This window comes from Aulonocara sp. 'chitande type north' Nkhata Bay, linkage group LG23, assembly GCF_057382095.1.
Source record: "Aulonocara sp. 'chitande type north' Nkhata Bay isolate Kocher_YH1m ecotype deep benthic linkage group LG23, A_spYH_male_GT1.1, whole genome shotgun sequence".
NCBI classification, from domain to species: domain Eukaryota; kingdom Metazoa; phylum Chordata; class Actinopteri; order Cichliformes; family Cichlidae; genus Aulonocara; species Aulonocara sp. 'chitande type north' Nkhata Bay.
Genome location: NC_141365.1, coordinates 17,954,582 through 17,978,183, shown reverse-complemented (window position 1 = coordinate 17,978,183; position 23,602 = coordinate 17,954,582). Strand labels below are relative to the sequence as shown.

At 40.3% G+C, this 23,602-nt stretch overlaps 1 protein-coding gene across 1 annotated transcript in view; it reads left to right on the top strand.

The window, feature by feature from the left end:
* The window catches only part of naaladl2 (N-acetylated alpha-linked acidic dipeptidase like 2), a 546,561-nt gene that overhangs the window by 4,789 nt on the left and 518,170 nt on the right, over window positions 1-23,602 (top strand). Inside the window, exon 2 of the mRNA XM_086283107.1 lies at window positions 209-254. The gene's annotated coding sequence lies outside the window, so the exon portion shown is untranslated. The remainder of the gene's footprint in view (window positions 1-208; window positions 255-23,602) is intronic.

Here is a 23,602-nt window from a genome sequence, read left to right as displayed (position 1 = left end):
GCGGGTCCACCAGACCCATGAACACTGGCTGAGTAACAAAAATACGAACACCATACAAGGGTTAATGGTAGCAGCTTTCAAAGCACATTAGCTGGGAACATCACTAAATGCATTAAATGAATGCCTATTTAAATTCCAAGTGCATGTGCTCATAATCATTAAGTATCTTGCTACTATACACCAACTCTTTTTCTGTTTGCTTACCCAGGAACTCCTACACATTCAGGAGCTGATCAATCAAACCTGGCACCCAGGTACAGCTAAAGGTTTTTATTTATATTGCTTGCAAACATGCAACCACCTCCCAATGACCTAAAATGACCGATTTGTAGCATTTATGCACCTGCAATACCTTATGAATGTGATTTTCATTTTATAAAAATAATATTTAATTTATCAAATTTACCATATTTCTCATTTAATATCTACCACCCCATGTTTTTTCTTAGTGTGATTTATCAGTTTGCCAGCAGTACAAACAGAACAAACAAAACTGTAGCTTAGGCATGTCCTGGTTCAGATTAATGACTGACTCCTGGCATTATTTAGTTGAGGGTTTTTTTTAGTGGTGTCAGCGTTAATCTCGTTAAAATGACGTTAACGCCATAACCTCATTATGCCTTAACGAGCTAACCCCGCTACGGCTTTGACGCCGTGCAGCCCCACGCACAGGGCGATCCGCGTTAAATCGCTAACGGAGATTTGCCACCTTAATGCGGTTATGGTGTTAACGTCAGATTAACACTGACAGCACTAGGTTTTTTTTTTTTTGTTTTTTTTTTTAATGGGAAATTGTTTCATATTACGAGTGGGGCATTTACAGGTATGTTTCACTGACTTTACTTACAGACTGTAATTTTACACAGGGAGTATGTGCAGATGATGATGATGATGATGTGTGATGAAATTGGAGGAGGTAGAATATGTGATAGCCACCACAGTGACTCTACTTCTTCACTGCAGTATTTTTACACACAAAAATAAAAAGTAATATTATACTCGATCCTACTGAAAATCTTAAATTCTATTTTATGTTTAACTTGTATTGATAGTGATTTTGTCAGGTATCCTTGTTAAAAAGGTGAAAAGTACACACATATTCATGCCTGAAAGTGAGGAAAACAAACTTTTCTGTTATCATCCTGCATTCCTCTTCTGTGAACTCCACAGCTGACCATGAGTGTTAGCAGCATACAAGCCGACCCTCTTGTCTATGCTGGAAGAGGAATGCATGAGGAATGTGACAGGGTGATGACAAAATACTGAGTGTCTGGGTGCTTCTAGGACTATCCAGTCTTGTCTTATCTCAAAATACTGGAATAATTAGGTCTGACCTCAAACTAATGGTTTAAGACAAAATTATGATTTACAGTCGTTCTGGCTTTCTTACTACAGAGTAAAATCTGCCTTGCAAATACTGTGCATGGTTTATTGTACATTTGTGGCTTCAAAAAGGATTGATGGAAGTAAATCATTCTTAAAATGTTACAAGCCAGGATGTTAATATTATCCTGGCTTGTAATAATAAACAGACTGTGATTAAAGGTAATAGATAACATATTGTATTTATATACTGTGAGTTTCTAAAAGTGTTTGTCAGATACCCAAATCACTTCGTCTGGCTCTATGCAAGGAGTCCCATTTCTACTCTGAGCCCCTTACAAATGGCCAATCTCGCCACCTTATCTTTAAGACTGATCCCCTATCGCCTCTCCTTGGGTGGTGGGCCTGCAGGCCCATGGCAGTTTGGAGCACACACCCTAAATCACATGTAGCATGACAGAATACAATATTCTATAGTTGCCTGGTGCCTTCGTTTACATTCTTTAGTTTTACCAAGAGCCTGATTCACTTAATTGAGGTGGAAAAACAGTGACAGAGTGTTTAATGGTGTCGGGTGTAATACAAATTTTAAAAATTATTTGGAACTGCTAAGAATTGCTGATATTATTAGGATATATGATGTTAATATTCTAAGAATTGAAAATTGTTTTGGCATTTATGGACTGTTATCATTTCCACATTGTGTTGTTTGATTTTTAATTGTTTTGACTTCTGTCTTGTTATAAGTAACATGCAGAAGTTCACAAAAAAGTCTGAACAATAGTGCAGTATATCACTGGACAAAAAAATTTGGGGATTTTGATTTTAAATCCAATATAAAAATTAAAATGACAGATTAGTGGCTATTTCCTGTTACTTCATTACTCACCTGAGAAAATAATTTATTGCACACGTTTTGTGTTACTCTTTAAATTGACCTGAAAAATACAGTAAAACAATTATGAGTTAACAATAAAAACCTGAGGCTACAGTCCCATGTACAAATCCATATCTCAATCCTAGGACACACATACGATGTTTTAGTTTTTTATGTATAAAGATGAAAAGATAAACCCAAACCCACCAAATCAGTGGCTTGCAGCACAATCACATAGAAAGAAAAAGGGATGTTTTAAGTTGGGGTTATCTCTTGTCAATCTTTATAATGCAATTAATGATACAATTGAAATTGTAACCTAATCACAGAATTTTGTGCAGTAATTGAGTAATTTACTTTTTTCAGTTACACAGTAATATGATTACAATAATTCATTGCTTTAGAATTTGTTACAACCAGTGCTGGTTTTGGCAGTTTCACAACTGCATTTCATATTTAACACAATTCCAATTCATACAATCTCAGAATTTGTAAAAATGTGAATAGTTTAGATGGAGTAACCAATCAGAATTGGTACATACTTGAATTTGGGGGATTTTCCCAAAACTTTGAGGTCAAAATAAAATTTTCTGTTATCTGGCTCGAGTTAAGAACTTTAGGTCTTAGAACTCATCCTGTAGAGTATCATTAAAACTAGAAGCAGTCATAAAACCTAGAATGATTCGACTTTGCCTGCTATCCACTACAAGGCACCTCCCTCCTCCCTGCTAAAAATTTCCATTCTTACTCGCATGTGTGTGTGTTTGCAGTGTCACCACTAACCTCGACATAGCGCAACGAGGAAACATCAAATTGTATTTGCAGCTGTATCTATGATCATTCACAGGGTTTTGTACTGTAAATCTGTGCCAAAGGGGTCAGTCTGTCAGCTGGGTGCTGTATAACATCTCCAAGCATCTGATATAAGTATTTGCTTCAAAATAACTACAACTATAAACTGTAGTATTATGGCATTGTGAGCTGTTTGCTGGCCACAACAACACAATCATCACTCACCACCTACCCCAGCTTGACAGATTTGGCTCTTTGAGACTTTGTCCTCTTCTGATGTTCAAATGGTTAAATTTTAAGAAGTGCACAAAAATAGGCATGCTGGAAGTCAGACACAAGGAAACGACCTTGACAGGGATATAAGCCAAATTTAACCCTGGAGAACCCATGGGGTCAGCTCTGACCCCATGGGTTCTCCAGGGTTAAATCATGTTTGTTTTTCACTCTTAATAATTAAGATGGTCCACATGGTACACATACAGATATTGTGTGTGTGTGTGTGTGTGTGTGTGTGTGTGTGTGTGTGTGTGTGTGGAACATGGGAAATTTTCATCATGTCTAGTGTGACTAAATTGCATAAATATGCTAGATGCACAGATCAATTTTGCAGAGGAACAATGGTAATGGCTTGATAAGATGGCTATGTGAGCCTGTTGAAAATTTAGTTTCCAGCTGCTGGAGACAGTAGGGGTTGGGAATGCTGATTTCATCCAGTGTTAGATGAGCCAGTTATTTAGTTCACGGGTCCTGAAAGTCAGGTGAAGGTCACACATAACTGACAAATAGAGGAGCCAGTGAGCTGGCACATGGTTAGTGATGTAATCAACATAAAACCAGTGCTATAGCTAAAAGTGCACATCCAACAAAGGGCAATACCACAACAATGTGTGTTCGGTCTGAGCTTCTTGAATCCACTAACACGATACTCTGTGCCATCATCAACCACAGAAATGTGGTCAATACAGTCAGCTGAATGACCTTTCAAATATAAATAGAATCTGACTGATTCATTGCAATTGTAAGGGATGCTTTGTCAATATATTTTCAGCAAGAATTATAATGTATTCATCCAATCATCATCAAGAATGATATTGCCTCTTTTATCCGGGTAATTAAAAAACATCTACAAAATGCAAAGGATGCAAATTTTGTGGTGTCCTTTAAACATTTGACTTATGTCATATTTGTAATGCTTTGAGGATATCTAACACACAAACGTATTGCAGTTGCAGCAAAACCCCCACCTCCACTTAGACAACCTGGACCTTTGGAATCAGATTTGAAAGGCCCCTCATTAATAGACCTAATAGTTTTGCACAAGGCCACTTTTTTCAACTGGATGTGAAATTATATTAAATGGACTATGAAACAAGTTAATTTGTAGTGACAAACATCAGTGCAGAAATTTATGGTAACTATAGTACTAGTCAGGTTAACTAACCTGTTTAGCAGAACAGCACTAGGGAAAACAGGAAGTAGGCAGAGACTGGAGCTATATCTAGTTTTGTAAATATGCTTTCTCATACTTGAAACATTTTTATTTAAAATGCTGTTATTATCAGATGCTCTTTGACCCTATTTTTGATAAGCGAATCCTGCTTTGTAGGCACATACAGCCATTGCTGGAATATCAACTTCTCCTGCAGGCTTTGTAGCACTGAATTAGGCTTTCCATCATCTGGAGAGACGTGCATGTGTAGCTGCATTTGTAGAGCCACCAGCAGCAGCACCCTTTCACTGAAAGACTTGTCACTGAACAAAGTTGGTAGTCAAGGGTTATATTTCACATTATATGTGGATATAAAACCAAGAGCAGGGTCAGAAGTTGTTACAGTATTTTAATTTGAAGAACAAAATTGCAACCTAACATGCAAGTATTACTTATTGTAATGTTTATGAGAATTTTCTTTTCCTCACTATCAGCTTTCACTGTGTTTAAGGAAGCCATACTTCAGTGAGCTTTATGTATTAGATTCTGTATTGGACATAAAAGCAATTTCTGTCTCCAAAATGGTTAGGAATAGTCAAGAAAGCATTCTTTGTCCCCATGTATGAAGCGCCCATGTAGAAATGCACTAATCTCCTTCCCGAAAGGTTAGCCCTGCATTTTAATTGTCTCTGACATTTCCCACTTAAACTGCACACAGGGACAGGCCATGCAGGTTTCACGGGCAGTGTGGAGGCTTGTAAATGTCTTTTGACAAAGTCCTTACATTTTAGTGTCTTTCTCATGGCTCTGTCAGTTTACTGAAAGAATTGGTCAATGAATTTTATCTTTGTGTATTGAATTAGGCTTTTTTAAAGTGTCTGGTGTTATTGCATAGATATCTTTAAACAGTTTTTTCCTGTCTTCTGGTTTGATCTGTGTACCTTCTGCATGTCACACCCATCCAATTGCTTGTTGGGCTCTTCAAGCACCCTTTCCTTCCTGTGCTCTCATTCTCTTTCTCTATCAGTTTCCCCTTTCTACCTATTCTCTTATCGACCTTATCACATCCTGCAATGATACATAACTCAGCAGCACACCTGTGATCCGTGACAGCTGAGCCCCTGGCCTGGTGCAGTGCTGTCACTCAGCTAGCTAACTGCCATTAAACAGCATGACCCTGCCGCCCCATTAGGCTTGAGTCAGATGGGAGTGTCAAAATATTCCCCCATGCACCTTGCTGTTTGGCACTACTGTGTAGATGTGGTCTGGGTGGAATTAGCTGTGAGCTCAAGAGCCTTTTTAGTTTACAGTTACACTTGCAGTTACACTTATAATAATTTATATAATGTGTGTTTGTGTGGATGTATGTTTCTATGTATATTGTTTTTCACTGCCTCCCTATTATTCACTATTGGCTACCCCTTATATTTAAAAGACTAGAAAAGCTAGTAGATCTTCACCAAAAACTAATAACTATAGTCATAAACAACGCCAAAAATAATGTAAACATTTTAGAAATAAATGTTTTAATAAATAAATGCTTCTAAAATCCATAGATTCAGTTCAGGTACATTTGCATTGTGGCATCCAGTCAAGTCATTTCATGGACGTCACATAAATTTGTGCCTGCTATGAAAGTTGCTTCGTGTCCTGTTTGCACACATCATTAAAATGCTGCAAGTTTTAAACGAGTTTGTATAATTTCTGCAAATTAAGTCTGTGTCAGTGTGCATTTCTATCACCTAGTTTTTGCATATGTAAAAGGATGTGATAGATTAGATAATTTTGAACCAGCACATTTTATTGCTGCAGCCCACATGAGACGGCTTTTACATTTTCCTCTTTCATAATGACTGACCTTGACTCTTCACTAAGTAAGCTTCTAAAAAAAAAGAAAGAGGGAATGGAAAAATATTAAATCCACTTTCAGGGGATGCCAGTTTAGCTCAGTGCGTTGAGTGGGCGACCACATGCCATACGGCTGAGAGCGACCGGCCTGGGCTCGAGTCCGACCAGCGGCCCCATTTGCTACATGTCTCCCCCTCTCTCTCTTTCCCTCTGCTTTCCTGTCAGTCTTCACTGCCTCTATCAAATAAACCTGTCATGGTCCTGAGTCTGACTAGTCAGTGTTTTGTGTTTCCTTATATTTTTCTAGGTGCTTGTTTATTCTGTTTTATCCTTTAAGGTTTGCCATTTGTTAGGGTTTTGTTCTGTGCCTGCCTTCTCCCACTTCTGTGTTCCCTGTGTCTGTCTATGGTGTCACACAGTCTGCTTGTGAATCTGTCTGTTTAGCTCAGTGTCTTGTCGAGTTCTCTGTGTCTGCGAGTTTCCTGTTTTATTCTGAAAGTATCTTTCTCATGTGAGTGTTCAGTTTACATTGCCCCTGTCCCGTCAGCTCTGATTTCTCCCGGGTGTGTTGCCCTCCTGTCTCTCATCCCCTTGATTACTGCTGTGTGTATTTAAGCCCTGCGTGTTCTCCTGCCTGTTGCTGGTTCGTCTGTGTTCATGTCCTCCGTCTCCCTCCGCAGACAGATTTCCCTTCATCTGTCTGCGTCTCTCTGTTCCTCTCCACGTACGGTTATCACTTCAGGTTTGCTTTTTAGTTTTCCAAGTTTGGGTTCTCCGTTCTGTTTCTCGCCTCCCCTGCCTTGTGTATTTGTTCCACCTCCCTTAATAAATTCTCCTCACTTCAGAAGTACCTGCGTTTTGGGTCCTTAAATAATTCCACACGGCTCGCCTCGACAGCCGTGACAAAACTTTAAAAAGGCTACAAAAAACATATTTCGGGGGTTTCTGTCTGATTGGCAAGCAGAGACATAAATACCATGTCACATTTGACCTCTGACCTCTCCTGAAAATAAAACAATATAGAGCCATTTCGTACTGCCACTGTTTGTATTTGCCACATACATGCAAATAGAGAATGACATTCCCATTATCATTATTATTACTATTATTATTATTACATAATAAGCCTGAGTTATTCATGTCCAGTTATTTACAAACCAGTATATATCACTATCTATTGTCTATTACTTAATTCTGCATAATGTCTTTCTAATCAGTGTAAACATCTGTCATGGTACCGCTTATATGAATTTTACTGTAGTGTAACTTATTAATCTGTCTTTAAAAAGAACAAAGAAAAAAAATGAATATATAGAAAACAGAATAATATTACTTTAATAATAAATGCTGACCAAACAGTGAGCTGCCTTGGTTTGCACTCTTATATTGCTTCTTGTTCATTATGTTATCTTTATTTCTTTCTTTCTTTTTAATCTCAAAGTTGAATTTGTTGGCCTTTTTTGTGTCTTAATATTTGACATTTGGGTTTTCTTAATACACATTCATAACGAGCATATTACTAACACGCCTGTAAAGGTAATACAGTAAGATATACATATGACCTCATGCTATGATTCCATGCCCTGTGCCCTTTTTCTCAAATATTGTTTTAATAGTAACAGCTACTAAAACAGCAGCAGTGACAGCGTGTTAGTTAACCAGAGGTTGCTCAGTTTGCTCCTATTTGTTCATAGCTGTATTTATGTAGTGTAACATTTATTATGAATATGCAAATTAGCTGTTCCACATTCATTATTACCAATTACTCTCTTACTTGGAGGTAATTAGCACTGATGATGATATGCTACCCTTTACTGTCACCTTGTGTTGTGGTGAACGAGGTTGATGAAATAAGTGGGCTATGATATAATATTGCTATGCTAATGTAAATTTAGTTTGCAAAATAGCAGCACCACCTAATACACATGACTTCAGCAGGAGTTATTCTGTGAGAGTCCTTGTTCCACAGATGCAGGGCAGTTCATTTAACTGAGGTCACATCATGTTTGCACACTGTTGGTGAAAGACCTCATCCTTAAGGTGTAAGCAGAAATCCTGTGGTTATATTAAAAAAAGTAAAATAAATGGTTAAAGCAAGTAAACTTTCATTTGCTGTGAAACTGCATGTAAAGATGACCATGACCAGGATATTTTGCTTTTACTTAAAATAGTATGTTAATGGTATGTTTTCCTACAGTAGTTTGAGTCTTGTGCTAATTAAGGCTGATTCTGACTTCCTTTGAACTGGATGCATATAAATTAAATTCTGTGAATTTTAGGTCAAAGTGTTTTTTGTTTGTTTTTAAATATGTTGAATAGGTCCTTAAATTAGCAAAGCTCAATAGGGATCTAAACTTTCTAAATTTCATAAAAAAAATTAAATTGATGGGGAGGAAGAGACGCTTGATAGAGAAAAATGAGAAGAAGACAAGCTGCCTTTTGAGATCTGCAGAATGCAAAGCAGGGCTTCCACCAGGAAAGTTGTTTGACCCAGCACTGCAGGGGGCTTAACTGAGCACTATCCAGCTGCAATACATCATTCTTTTTGACAAACTCAGTACAGCAGAGCTGTGTAGGTGCTGCTTTCAATGCATCAGACACTGCTGCTGATGTAAGTAGAGAGACAGATGATCAGCTAATGGTAAACATTATGATTTCACAGAATGTAGCATTTTTTTATTTTATTTTTTACTACTTTTTAAGTTCTTAATGCCTCTAATCACTTTTGCCGACTCTTTTTCTGCTAAATTGGTAATAGTAGTACTATAGTTTTGTTTTTTTGTTTTTTGAAGACACTCACCACCTTATTTTTGGGAACTGACACACATCTTGGGGGGAGGTGTGTCAGGTTGTCCATCTGGAGGAAAAAAATCTGCCAAACCAAACATGTACAGCTGCCTGGTGTAAAATGTATTAGTAGTAGTAATAACATATGCAACTTAGCCTGGTTAAAAAGCACAAAAATCTTCACATTATAAAATCCCTAATCTTAAAATAACAGCTATTGCCAGATTAGTAATTCAACTGAAAACATGCACACATTGCCCTTAATTTATAATACCTGTACCTGTAGTATATAACTTTAAGACAGTGTATTTAGAGTCTGAAAGCAAAAGGAACCTTTTTAACCTTTTCTAGCAGGGTCTAAAACATCTGTTTAAGAAGGTGTCTAAGAATCTCTTGAATTCACCTCACTTTTGTGGAACAAATCCTTGGTTCCCTTTAATTTTACTGGTTTAAAATTTAAGTGTTCGGGCTGACACTAGAGCCTCGTACAGTGTTCAGCTGTCTAATGCTTAGTACACAGTGCACAAAGGACAGATGATGATGTGTAAAAAGTACAGTAAGAGGCAACATACAAGATAATGGATAGAGAGGAAGAAGCACTAATTACCTCTGTCTCTCTTCCACAGCATGTCTTTATCCTGTTTTCCTTCTCTCACCCCAACCGGTCGCAGCAGATGGCCGCCCCTCCCTGAGCCTGGTTCTGCCAGAGGTTTCTTCCTGTTAAAAGGGAGTTTTTCCTTCCCACTGTCGCCAAAGTGCTCATAGGGGGCCATATGATTGTTGGGTTTTTCTCTGTATCTATTATTGTACGATCTACTGTACAATATAAAGCGCCTTGCGGCAACTGTTGTTGTGATTTGAATTGAATTGAAATTGAATATATGGTTTTGTGTCTAAATTAGCAGCAGTATGAATAGATGTGTGGCTCCAAAGCTTTAAATTCTTAATGGCAATGAAGGACACTTTGTATTTGCATCACAAGTTTCGTAGTATCCCGAGTTTGGACTATCATGGGGTCGAGACTAATGGCATAGGTCAGCGGTCCCCAACTTTTTTTGCGCCACGGACCGGTTTATGCCCGACAATAATCAAATAAAATAAAATAAAATCACTTTTATTGTCACATCACATGTGCAGGTACATTGGTGCAGCACATGTGAGTGAAATTCTTGTGTGCGAGCTTCACAAGCAACAGAGTTGTGCAAAATACAATAATGTAAACAAGCGAAATACAAGAATGGCTACATCTGAAACTAATAAATATATGTACAATATATAATAGTATATGCATTTCTGGATGTGTATACTAAATATTTTCTACGTGTGTGTGTGTGTGTGTGTGTGTGTGTGTGTGTGTGTGTTTACACATATTTTACAAGTTAAATAGAGTAAACAATAAATAAAATATATAAAAATATACAGAGTTGAGACATGTGCAAAACAGTGGCATTACTGTACAGTATGGAGTGCATAATGTTGAAGTTCCAGTAGTGGAGGTGAGGTGTCTATGACGTGTTCAGCAGTCTGATGGCCTGATGGAAGAAGCTGTCTCTCAGTCTGCTGGTACGGGACCGGATGCTGCAGAACCTCCTTCCTGATGGAAGCAGTCTGAGCAGTTTATGGCTGGGGTGACTGGAGTCCTTGATGATCCTCCCCGCTTTCCTCAGGCAGCGCTTCCTGTAGATGTCTTGGAGGGAGGGAAGCTCACCTCCAATTATCCGTTCAGAGCACCGCACTACTCGCTGGAGAGCTTTGCAGTTGTAGGCGGTGCTGTTGCCATACCAGGTGGTGATGCATCCAGTGAGGATGCTCTCAATGGCACAGTGATAGAAGGTCCTGAGGATGCGGGGGCTCATGCCAAATCTTTTCAGTCTCCTGAGAAAGAAGAGGCGCTGCTGCGCCTTCTTCACTGTTTTGTTTGTGTATACTGACCACGTAAGATCCTCAGCCAGATGTACACCAAGAAACCGGAAGCTGCTCACTCTCTCCACAGCAGCGCCATTGATGGTGATGGGGGTGTGTACTTCTCTGCACCTCCGGAAGTCCACTATCAACTCCTTTCTCTTTGCGACGTTGAGGGTGAGATGGTTGTCTTGACACCAGTGGGTCAGGGCGCTGACCTCCTCCCTGTAAGCCGTCTCATCACCGTTGGTGATAAGACCCACCACTGTAGTGTCGTCCGCAAACTTCACAAACTTCACAATGATGTTGGAGCTGTTAGTGGCCGTGCAGTCGTAGGTGTAGAGTGAGTACAGGAGAGGGCTCAGTACACACCCCTGTGGAGCACCAGTGTTCAGTGTGATGGGGGATGAGGTGATGCTGCCCAGTCTGACCACTTGGCGTCTGTCAGACAGGAAGCTAAGGATCCAGCTGCAGAGGGAGCTGCTCAGTCCTAGATCCTGCAGTTTCCCGTCCAGCTTTGAGGGAACGATGGTATTGAATGCTGAGCTGTAATCTACAAACAGCATTCTCACATACGTGTCTCTCTTCTCCAGATGTGACAGGGCAGTGTGTAGTGTCAGGGCTATGGCATCATCAGGCTATGGACCTGTTGTGGCGGTATGCGAACTGTAGAGGGTCCAGTGAGTCGGGTAGTGCAGAGCAGATGAAGTCCCTGACCAGCTTCTCGAAGCATTTGCTTACGATGGGGGTCAGGGCTACAGGTCGCCAGTCGTTCAGTGAGGAGATGGTGGAGGATTTGGGTACAGGGACGATGGTGGCCATTTTGAAGCAGGCTGGGACTACAGACAGAGAGAGGGAAAGGTTGAAGATGTGTGTGAACACTCCAGCCAGCTGATCCGCGCATGACTTGAGGACGCGGCCGGGAATCCCGTCCGGACCAGTAGCTTTGCGCGCGTTCACCTTCCTGAAGCACTTCCGCACATCCTCCTCAGACAGTGTGCGCACTGACGTCATCCGCGGTGCGCACACTGTCCGGTCTCATGGTGTTCGCTGTGTCAAATCTAGCGTAGAATACGTTTAGATCCTCACACAGAGAGGCCGTGGTCTGCGGTGTGCTGGTTTTCCCTCTAAAGTCTGTGATCGTGTTTAGTCCCTGCCACATACTCCGAGGGTTGTCAAACTGTTGCTCCACCCTGTCCCTGTACTCACGTTTGGCTGCTTTGATCGTCTTCCGGAGTTGGTAATGTGCGTGTTTGTAGTCCGATGTGTTCGCGGAGGCAAAGGCGGTGCTCCGTGCCGCGCGAACATCTCCGTTAATCCAGGGTTTTTGATTTGGGAAGGATTTAACTGTTCTGGATGGGACGACATCTTCCACGCATTTCCTGATAAATCCGCAGACTGAGTCTGTGTACTCATCAATGTCCCTAGCAGCCACGTGAAACATTTCCCAGTCCGCGTGATCAAAACAGTCCCGCAGCGCAGACTCCGATTGGTCGGTCCAACGGTGCACCGCCCTCCGAGTTGGAGCTTCCTGTTTCAGCTTCTGTCTGTAGGCGGGCAGGGGCAGGAGCAGGATGGAGCGGTGATCTGATTGGCCAAATGGGGCGCGGGGGAGGGCTTTGTACGCATCCCGGAAAGAGGTGTAGCAGTGGTCAAGTAGCCGGTCTCCACGAGTGTTGAAATGGATGTGTTGGTGGAGTTTTGGTGAGACTTTCTTCAGGTTTCCCTTATTGAAGTCCCCGGTCGTGATAAACGCTGCCTCTGGGTGTGGGGTTTCCTCACTGCTAATCGCGCTGTACAGTTCCCTGAGTGCTCGGTCAGTGTCGGCTTGTGGGGGAATGTAAACAGCCGTAATAATCACGGCTGTAAATTCCCTCGGTAGCCAGAATGGCCGGCACTTAATCATCAGGTACACCAGGTCCGGTGAGCAGAAGGATTTGACCGGGTGCACGTTCGCATAATCACACCAGCTGTTGTTGATCATGCAACATACACCACCGCCTCTGCTTTTCCCAGTAAGATCCTGTGACCTGTCCGCGCGATTCACGGAGAACCCCGGTAGTTGTATTGCGAAGTCCGGTACCTTGTCCGATAGCCAGGTTTCTGTGAGGCAGATCACGCAGCAGTCCCGCATCTCTCACTGGAATGAGATCCGTGCCCGAAGCTCGCACAGCTTGTTCTCCAGAGACTGCACATTAGCCAGTAATAAACTGGGTGACGGTGGTCTGTTAGTGCGCCGTCTCAGTCGAACCAGAACGCCAGATCTTCTCCCTCTGCGTTGGCGTTTGCGGCCTCCAGGGCCAGAGAACAAAGGCGTCTCAGGTGAGATGAATGGGGGGTCTGCAAACGGAGCGTCCGTGTTGCAAAACTTGAACTCCGGAAAGTTATAAGAAAGACCGTCTTTTATGTCCAGTAAGGTTTGTCGGTCGTACACAAGGAGACATGTGCTACTTGCGAAAAAATGAAGAAAAAATGAAGGAAAAGTAAAATTAAACACAGAAAAAAGCTGTTGCTTGGGGGAGCTCGCGACGAGGCTGCCATACTCGGCACCATCTTGAATATTTTCATGGACCAGCCTTTAAGGTGTCGCGGATAAATACAACAAAATAAAACTAGTACCGGTACCGAAAAAAAGAAATTTTTTTCATAACACACGTGAAAAGACCAAGGAAAACCGAGTACACGATAAAAACAATAACAAAATAACCCTGAAAACTATACATTTCACACCTGAGCCTCAACTCTCGCGGCCCGGTACCAAACGACTCACGGACCGGTACCGGTCCGAGGCCCGGGGGTTGGGGACCGCTGGCATAGGTAACAAATAAACTGTTGAAGATACTTGGCACTGATTAGATCTGAAAGAAAATTACAAAAATGACTTTTCCGTTTCCATTTTGGCCAAGAAAAGCATCAGTTTCACAAAGCTCAGTCAAAATGTCACCTGAAAGTGATATGGCCTGAAAGCTCAAGTTGCTATATCACAGTGGCTTTGTGGTAGAGGTAGAACCCAAAAGCAGGGCTCAGAAACTCAAGGAGTAAACTAATAGGTGGTTTTAATTAAACTAAAATCACATGCAAGTAACAAAACTAGAAAATTCAAACCTTTGACAAAATAAGGAAAACATATTGCAAGGGAGGACACAACCATGAGGGAAAACGTGACAGAGAACAGAAGGAAATGCAGACAATAGGTATGTCCCAATTCATAGGAGGCATCCTTCGGAGGACCCGGCCTTCACGGTCTATGTGGGCTTGGTCCTTCGAAGACCGAGAAGGCTGGAAGTGCGAGGCTGTGAAATGGGACGATCTAGCCTTCAGATTTGCATCACCAGCTGTCTCGGTGGAGTTCAATAAACTCAGCCGTTTGCTCCTCACTCGCTAATATATAACACGACACTGGAGTAAATTCTCGACCATCTCACACTTCTGTTTAATCAGTTTTCTGTAGAACTTTAATCTCAGCCAAACAGATTTACTCACGAACAAATAAAACACTGAAAAAAGCCAAACAATAAAATTTTTAAGATAATAAGTAATTTCTATATCATGTTTAACCTGAGTAGCAAAAGACTGCAGGGGTCTGAAAACGATCTGCAGGGAGTCCGGTATTCTCGTCGGCTCTAGTGAGGCTCGACCTCCCAGTTTGCTATCAAGCTGGTGGGTAACAGACATCTCCGACAATGTCGGAGCACTTTTGCAAATATGTGATGTCTTCATAAATCAAGCAGATACACAGCTACATTCCCACCTAAAATATGTTAAAAGTTTATTTTGTGAACCTGAAAGAGTAATATTACAACTAGGTAGCTGCCCCCATTGTTGGAAACTGGAATTGGCTGGGCCGTGCTATGAATTCTGGGATAGGTTGGGCCTTGAAGGATATACCCGACCCATCCTTTAAATTTGGGGGAAATGAAGGACTCATTTGTCGGCCGAATTGGGACCGCCTTCGTCGCCTGGCTGTGACGTAATCGGCCTTCAAATGCAGCCTCAGGAGGATGCTGCCCCTGAATTGTGACTTACCTAATATATACACAAGGAGCATAATGAGGGAACAGGCTACAGGGTGGAACACAGCTGACACTAATCTGACTGATGAGCCAGAGGAAGCAAAACTGATCATAATACACATGAAACAGACGACTATCAAAATAAAACAGGAAATGCAAACCCTGAAACCATGACTAAGAAACCTGGATGGGAGAAAACAGACACACATGACTGGGAAGGCAGAAAGACAAGGAGAAAAGACTCAGGAAAACAGACCCAAGACCACAATAATATAAATAGAATAATCCTTTACCAAATTTCCCCTTGTGGGACAATTAAAGTACTCACTATTCAATAACAGCTGAGCAAAAGTAAAAACAGTACAAAAATGAACCAGTTGCAGAAACTATTCCAATAAGGAGAGATGATAAGAAGGAATTGAACATGATTTATTTATATTATTGGCTAACAATGTATTGCTGTATGTTTTAGAAGCCGTTAGAGTGATGTGCAGAACTTTAGCTGCTTCTCAGTTTTGCAGGTTATCTTTTAAGCATCAGAAGTAATTCCTTTTATCCCAGCAGCAGATATCGAGCAGCCATTACCCAAATCAAGCAATAGGAAGTAAGAAAAGTACTTATTTATTTTTAATTACACGAACAGGGCACAGTGTATTATGATACTGTTAAAGGGATTAGGAATATCACTGATACCCTCAATATATCTTTTTCTGCCAAGTCATTAACACATCTCTCTGCTGATAACATTATAAGCTCCAAAATATAAAGTGGAATTTACTTAATATATTTTTCTCTGTTAAATGGGGTGAACATGTAGCCATGTATGGAAGAAGTTTGTATTATATTAATTATCAAATTTTAGAAATAGACAACTTTTCATCAACAGGTGTGCTAGAATCCCACCAGGGATTGCATGGCTGTGCCCTGTTCGTGTAATTAAAAATAAATAAGTACATTTCTTTCTTCCTATTGCTTGATTTGGGTAATGGCTGCTCGATATCTGCTGCTGGGATAAAAGGAATGTGCCATAGTTACTCTCAACCATTTAATCCAGTGCTTGTGATTCCACCAGATGTGCAGCAAAGTGTTTCAGGAACATCCTAGAAGCTGCTCTCTGACCTGCATTCCTAAAAATGCATGACTAATCTATTTTTAACAGAAGCTGAATCGGCTCAGAGCCGATTTGAAAGGCGGGGACTTGGATACAGTAATGGCATATAGACTCTGGTCAGTTTTCAGAATAAGAGACCCAGTGCAGGCTACATGGTTGGGGGGAGGGGGCAAAAACATAAACATCTCTCTTTTGGCTGTCATAAAACTGTACAGTGGTACCGTTCCTGCCATCTATTTTCTAGGATCACAGAAAGGCTTAACACAATAAGGACAAGTTGTACAGTACACCCTGAACAGGGTGCACTTTCTCAAGAAAGGCACACAGAGATGGACAACCATTCAGTCTTTTTCAAACCCATGGCTAATTTATAATCTGTAAACTGTTTTTTCATGGTGGAAAGAAGCTGACATACCCTGATGAAACTCATACAGACATAGGGGGTACATAGGAATAACATGCAAACTCTACACAGCCCCAGCAAGCCCGTGCTGTGAGGCAACAATGACAAGCACCAGTGTATAATTGTACAGGTAATAGTGAATCCATAAATACATCCATTTACCAAAAACTGTTTGATGGCTCAAGTCAATAAATTTAGGCTCTGTTGTGGTTGCTGGTAATCATAGTCACTAACTCCAATACAGACGTTATCTAAAAGCCTCCTAAAGTCAAAGCCTCTAGCTCTATCATTCTATCGTTGTTGAAATAATTAGAACCAGATTAGACCAATATAGCCACCTTTCTTTGCAAGGACACTCAAAAGCCTGCCATCCATGGATTCTGTCAGTGTTTTGATCTGTTCACCATCAACATTGCGTGCAGCAGCAACCACAGCCTCCCAGACACTGTTCAGAGAGGTGTACTGTTTTCCCTCCTTGTAAATCTCACATTTGATGATGGACCACAGGTTCTCAATGGGGTTCAGATCAGGTGAACAAGGTGGCCATGTCATTAGTTTTTCTTCTTTTATACCCTTTCTTGCCAGCCACGCTGTGGAGTACTTGGACGTGTGAGGGAGCATTGTCCTGCATGAAAATCATGTTTTTCTTGAAGGATGCAGACTTCTTCCTGTACCACTGCTTGAAGAAGGTGTCTTCCAGAAACTGGCAGTAGGACTGGGAGTTGAGCTTGACTCCATCCTCAACCCGAAAAGGCCCCACAAGCTCATCTTTGATGATACCAGCCCAAACCAGTACTCCACCTCCACCTTGCTGGCGTCTGAGTCGGACTGGAGCTCTCTGCCCTTTACCAATCCAGCCACGGGCCCATCCATCTGGCCCATCAAGACTCACTCTCATTTCATCAGTCCATAAAACCTTAGAAAAATCAGTCTTGAGATATTTCTTGGCCCAGTCTTGACGTTTCAGCTTGTAAAGTAAAAGTAAAGTAAAGTGTAAAGTGTGCATGTTAGTCCCCATAGGGAAATAGTTCCCTATGGGGAACTATGTGTGTCTTGTTCAGTGGTGGTCGTCTTTCAGCCTTTCTTACCTTGGCCATGTCTCTGAGTATTGCACACCTTGTGCTTTTGGGCACTCCAGTGATGTTGCAGCTCTGAAATATGGCCAAACTGGTGGCAAGTGGCATCTTGGCAGCTGCACGCTTGACATTTCTCAGTTCATGGGCAGTTATTTTGCGCCTTGGTTTTTCCACACGCTTCTTGCGACCCTGTTGACTATTTTGAATGAAACGCTTGATTGTTCGATTATCACGCTTCAGAAGCTTTGCAATTTTGAGACTGCTGCATCCCTCTGCCAGATATCTCACTATTTTAGACTTTTCTGAGCCTGTCAAGTCCTTCTTTTGACCCATTTTGCCAAAGGAAAGGACGTTGCCTAATAATTATGCACACCTGATATTGGGTGTTGATGTCATTAGACCACACCCCTTCTCATTACAGAGATGCACATCACCTAATATGCTTAATTGGTAGTAGGCTTTTGAGCCTATACAGCTTGGAGTAAGACAACATGCATGAAGAGGATGATGTGGACAAAATACTCATTTGCCTAATAATTCTGCACTCCCTGTATATGAATGACTAACTTCGTATTGTGGCTGCATTATCTCAGTTGTTCTCCTGGCTGAAGTTTGGTCCTTTTACAGCATCCTGCCATGCGATTACATTTGTTCCTGACCACCGAGAACACTCACGCTAACTTTTATCGAGTGGAAAAAAAGTTAGCTTGTTTATATTATGCTAACATAGCTGTGTCGCTAGCGGTCACGTAGCACATCATTATATACCAGCTAGCCCAACTTCAGTAACCCTACAAAGGTCACTGCTGTTTAGTTTTCTGTCTTCATTTATGTTGGACGTGATAACAGAGCTGTACGTTTGAATTTGTTTCCAAAACCCCGCAGTCAGGACATGCTATATTGTATTTAGATAGAAGCTAGTGAGCTAACTTCCTGCTAACTTCTAAATGTCATAAATTCCGTTTTCATGGATGCCTGGATGTTAAACTCAATTGTTACACCTGGTAGAGCAGAACGCTGATCATTTTATTAAAGATGAAAGACTTTAGACAGTTTTTCAACTCTCAGTAATGCCATAGTGATCATTTGATATATGGACCTGCAGCGGAGTTTAGGTACAGACGTCAGACTTAATAACCGGATTGTGAGCTACATCTTAAGCTTTGTTTTATATTCATGCATATCTAAGCATCAATCTTTTGTATAAATTTACTTCATTGTCAGAGTGGCTTGAATAAACATCCTTTTATGCATCCTTGTGTAAGAAGTCAACTGCCCTTCAAGGAAAACATGATTTCCCCATTCTTGTCTATTTATCTTTACTCTGAAACACAGCAATGCACGTCTCAAGCGATGAAAGTCTCCCATGAGTAAAATATGTCCTAAAATTCCTTTTGGTGCACTGTATCATGCAGATTTAGCCAGTTTAGCAGTAGCTGGCAGCACCGTGATGCTAACTGTGGATATCTATATGGAATAAAAGAGATTATTAGGCACTAAGAGGATTGGCTGCTGAGAGGTATAATGTGGGACAAGCTTTTTCTCTCAGGGGCCCAGATAGCACACAGGGAGATGATCAATGGTAGAGGTAGAGATAGCACCATTGTTTAGAACAAGATTAGACAGATTAACACCAGTGGCTGTTTCCTCCAGGGCTTCTGTTAGGCGTTATTAAACCCTAAACACTAAAGCATCTCTACGTTCACTGAAGGGTTTTGCTTTAGATACGAGCCCCTCTCTTAAGGTTTTTCTGCTTTTTTTTTTCTTTCCCTCCTTACTTTTTTTAAAGTCTGAACATTTTTACCCATGGCGTCTCTTCATTTTTTTCATTATCTGACCCTCTCTAAGCCTACATTTAGCCCAGCTTACCTTCCTCTCTGGAGCACCAAATCCTCTGAAACAAGTTCAGAGCGGAGTAGATGGTTGAGACACACTCTTTAAAAGTGTTGCTAAATGTGCTTTTCCAGTAGCAAACATATTTTTTAAAGCACTCCAAAGAAAATTGAAAGTGGAAGGGGAGGGATCCTCACCCAACTAAATTGCCGGTGTTATCAGTTGGGCATTCTTTGACAAAAAAGGTGTATGGATTATTATTGTAGATATATCAAGGACTTTTTGTCCCTGCCCAAGCCTACCGATAGCCATCTGTACCCTCACAAGCCTGTCAATGCTGCTATCTGACAAACACACACACACACACAGTATGATACGCACTAACAAACATACAGAGCAGATGGGAATGATTGCAGAGTGGAATAGAAGATATGTATTTGCTATTTTTGATATCTACTGAGACTGATAAAGAATTTTTGGTACTAAATGTCACATGCAGTATACCGCGCACAGATGAATACACTGATGCTTTTCTACACTTAAATCTCTTTTCCTGCAGGCCCAGCATTTGCTGTTCTTTACTTCCCCAGACCCACTTCTTCACCATATGCCCTAAACATTTTCCACCCCTCTCCAGTCATCTGATTCCCAGCCACATGACACATCTGGCACTATTTGAACTACAGTAATCCCAAATGAATACTTACTATTTGATAGTGTTAGCACTGTCCCGTTGCAAGTCAAGCTCTGCAGTTCCTGAAGTACTGGCCCTCATATTCTCAAGTATGGGCCAAATTTGCTTCCAATTGTTTTTTTTTTTTTCTTTTAACTAACTCACTGCTATAGGATTGGTAGAAACATACACTTCTGAGCATGCATCAGCTATAGGAGAATCTTTTTTTCTGTTTCTCTATGTCATGTGTAGAAAAATCAAATATAATTAACAGTCTCAATGCACAAAGAAGATAAGAGGTTTTTTGTGAACTATTATGGAACAGACGTCTGGCATTGGCAGGCTAACAGTACATTTGGTGTGCTTACAATTTGAAATACTATAATTTATAAAGTTTTTTTTTTTTAATAGAAGATCAGCTCAAATAATTTATTTTTAGGGGACAGCACTTCAAAACACATTACCATGAAGTGGTTGTATTTATCCTGATGTGAAATAGCAGCTACTCTATCACATCTTACATTTTTATGATGGGGTCCCCTTTCATAATCTCAGCTCTGCTCTAATGTGTTGCCCTAATAAGCCTTAAATTGTCATCTTGGTTTGATTTAACTCAGCCATAATGAGAAATCTGCCTTTAGAATGACAGTAGCCATCCATTTATCCTCTCCATCTTTCTTTACATGGCCTCTTAACACCTCCCCCGGACTGTCCAAATTGAAGTTGGAAGAGACAGCGGGGTTGGATTGTGAAATGACAAAAATATATATATTTTCCTAGACAGAATATTGGGTTTTTCATCATTCATATTGTAGACTTATGAAAGGCTAGGAAGATTATTTGAAAAGTTTAATTCAAAGAGTTTTTTGCAATAGATCACTAATGGGTTTGGTAAAATATATTTATGAGTTTTGTGACCGTGTTGACTTGATGGAAGTACAGAGTGAGGGCAAAGTCTAAAGGGATAATTTGCACAAGGAAAAGGTCTTTTGTGCTCACCAAGCATCACTCAATCTCCATTTTCCTCATGTCTCCAAGTGCATGTCAGAGAATGAAAGTAAAATGAAAGCAGACCCATTTCCATTCAGGCTTTGTTTGGTTTGTGACATCTTTGTTAGGCCTTTCTGTTTCAATACGAGTATGCCACAGAGTCTTCCTGTAGAATAGCGCCTCAGAACCTGCTGTATTTCTTAAACCAGAATGCATTACCTGCACTTTACTTTTCTTTTGTTGTGACATGTTACATCTTTGGATGTCATTAAAATAACATTGTAACAATTCCAATTTACTTCTACTTTCTACATCATTGCACATTTCTGAACACAAGTATGTAAATGTGGCATATAGACTTAATAGGAGATGTCCTTTTTTATTAAAAAAAAATTGTTACAACTATTCACAATTAAGTAAAAGTGAATCAGTCTCACCATAATTAAATCTAGCAAAGGATTATGGATTTATAAATGGTAAAAGACAGCAGTATTTCTCCATATTCAACATTTGAGTAGACCAACAAATATATTTAAAAGCATTTTTATTGAAGTTAAAAAACCTCACACTATATTCACTAAAACTAAAATAAATGTGTGAATGTGTCCTGTGAAAGAGTGTGTGGAGAATAGAAAGTATGTGTTTCATATACAGCATGAGCACAGATTTTAGGTCAAAAGAATAGATAAAGTTTCCTTAGTTTCCTTTTTGAATGTTGTAATGCTTAATGTTAAATCAAAGTATATGTGTGTGCTCTGTGTGAGATGGTGATGCAAAAGAGTTTTTATGAAAGATCCTATTTCTGTGTGAAGCATAAAATTAACTTAGCCATAGAACTAACTGTACAGACCCTTAACTATAAACCAGATCACAACAACGTAGACTACCAAGGGCTACCATAGGATTTAGCAGTTGGGGGAACTAATCTCAAGTGTAGTGATGCCACATAAGGAAAGGATTTACACTAGTAGATTTTATATTTTATTTATATTTCACTATAATTGCCATCATCACCTTAAACATCACTAAATTTTATTCTTTGCCAAAAATATTTTCATTCAATCTTGGAATTAAGCTTCAATTGCTTTTACAAGATGTTTCACAAAAACATAATTCAGCAACAAATATATGCTTCCAATATCTGATTTAAAAAGCTGTGAAATTAATTATGACAAGTTAAGTCTAGTTTATCAAATTTCAGGAATGTGTTGAAGGTGCAATAATGTGGGATGTATTTCATTTCTTATTACTGAGCAAGTTTTTCCATGCCATCAGTCTGCAGCACAAAAAAATTTAACTAATTCACCAGTAATTTACATTAATCTTCCTATCACATTCGACTTCTCTTTAACTGAACGCTGTTCTGGCCCACTTAAACTCTTGATAACAGCCTATGAAATGGAAGTGGTTTCTTGGTGTCCTGCTGTGCTGGATGATAAGCCAGTGCTGGAGTAACAGTGTAGTTTTTGACATTTCACACTAAAAGATCAGTTTAAATCACATAAATGAGGGGAAAAAACCAACATCTGTTCCTTGTTGTTCCTCATTGGGATTGAGCAACACCACAATGAAAACCCACTCTGTAGTTGATCTGTCCTTCAACTGTGTCTCCATGATGGAGTGGCTGTAACTCAGGAGTTGGAGCAGTTCATCTGCTAACTGGAAGGTCGGTGGTTTGTTCCCTGTATGATTGGGCCAAGAAGGCATGTTGTAGAAAGTGCTTTGAGTCCCCAAGTAGAGGAAAAAGAAACTACATAAGAATCACTCCAGCCACCATGATCCAACTGAATTATTTTTCTTCTCATATGCTGGCAACTTCAGCTGTGCAACTGACCACTCCTGGACACATTGTGTTTACATCAAACATGCAAGAATCTGTTTCTTTCATCTGTTGAAATCTCCATCTTAATGCATGGTGAATGATATAAGTGTCTCCAGATTCGGAATGGGCATTTTTATGCCTAGTCTTAATCTAATCTGGCAGTAAATTAATTATTTATGACTATGAATTATCTCATCATCAAAACAGGCACTGTCTGACTCTAATGATCAGTGACAGTGTGTGTTTTTCTACACATCACATAGAGAAACTGTAACATAGATTCAATGCGAGTTTATCCAGTCTTTTGGGAATATGGCAGTTGTCCTCCTCAGCCCTGAGCTACACTGAATCTGTCAGGACATTTTAATATTACTTTTGGTGAAAGTACACACTGTGCATACCACACTTGGCAATGTTGGTTGACTAATCAGAGGAATGAAACATCCTGGCTGTGTTATTAGTTTGAAATCTATCTACTTATACTAATATGTGACTCAGTGTGTGCATTAGCTTAGCTGTGGGAAAGAGCTCCACAGCTTGAACAGGTGTAAAAGAAAATGTTAAAGTCCCAGACAATCCTCTAATTCCTGCATCTACCTTGCAATTCAGGTGTGAACACATATGTGATGCGATGGTTTAGTCAGATGACTTGCATTTAACAGAATTCGTGCTCGTCGGTTTTTCTCTCATCTGTGTTCCACTGAATGAGTTAAAGCTGGACAG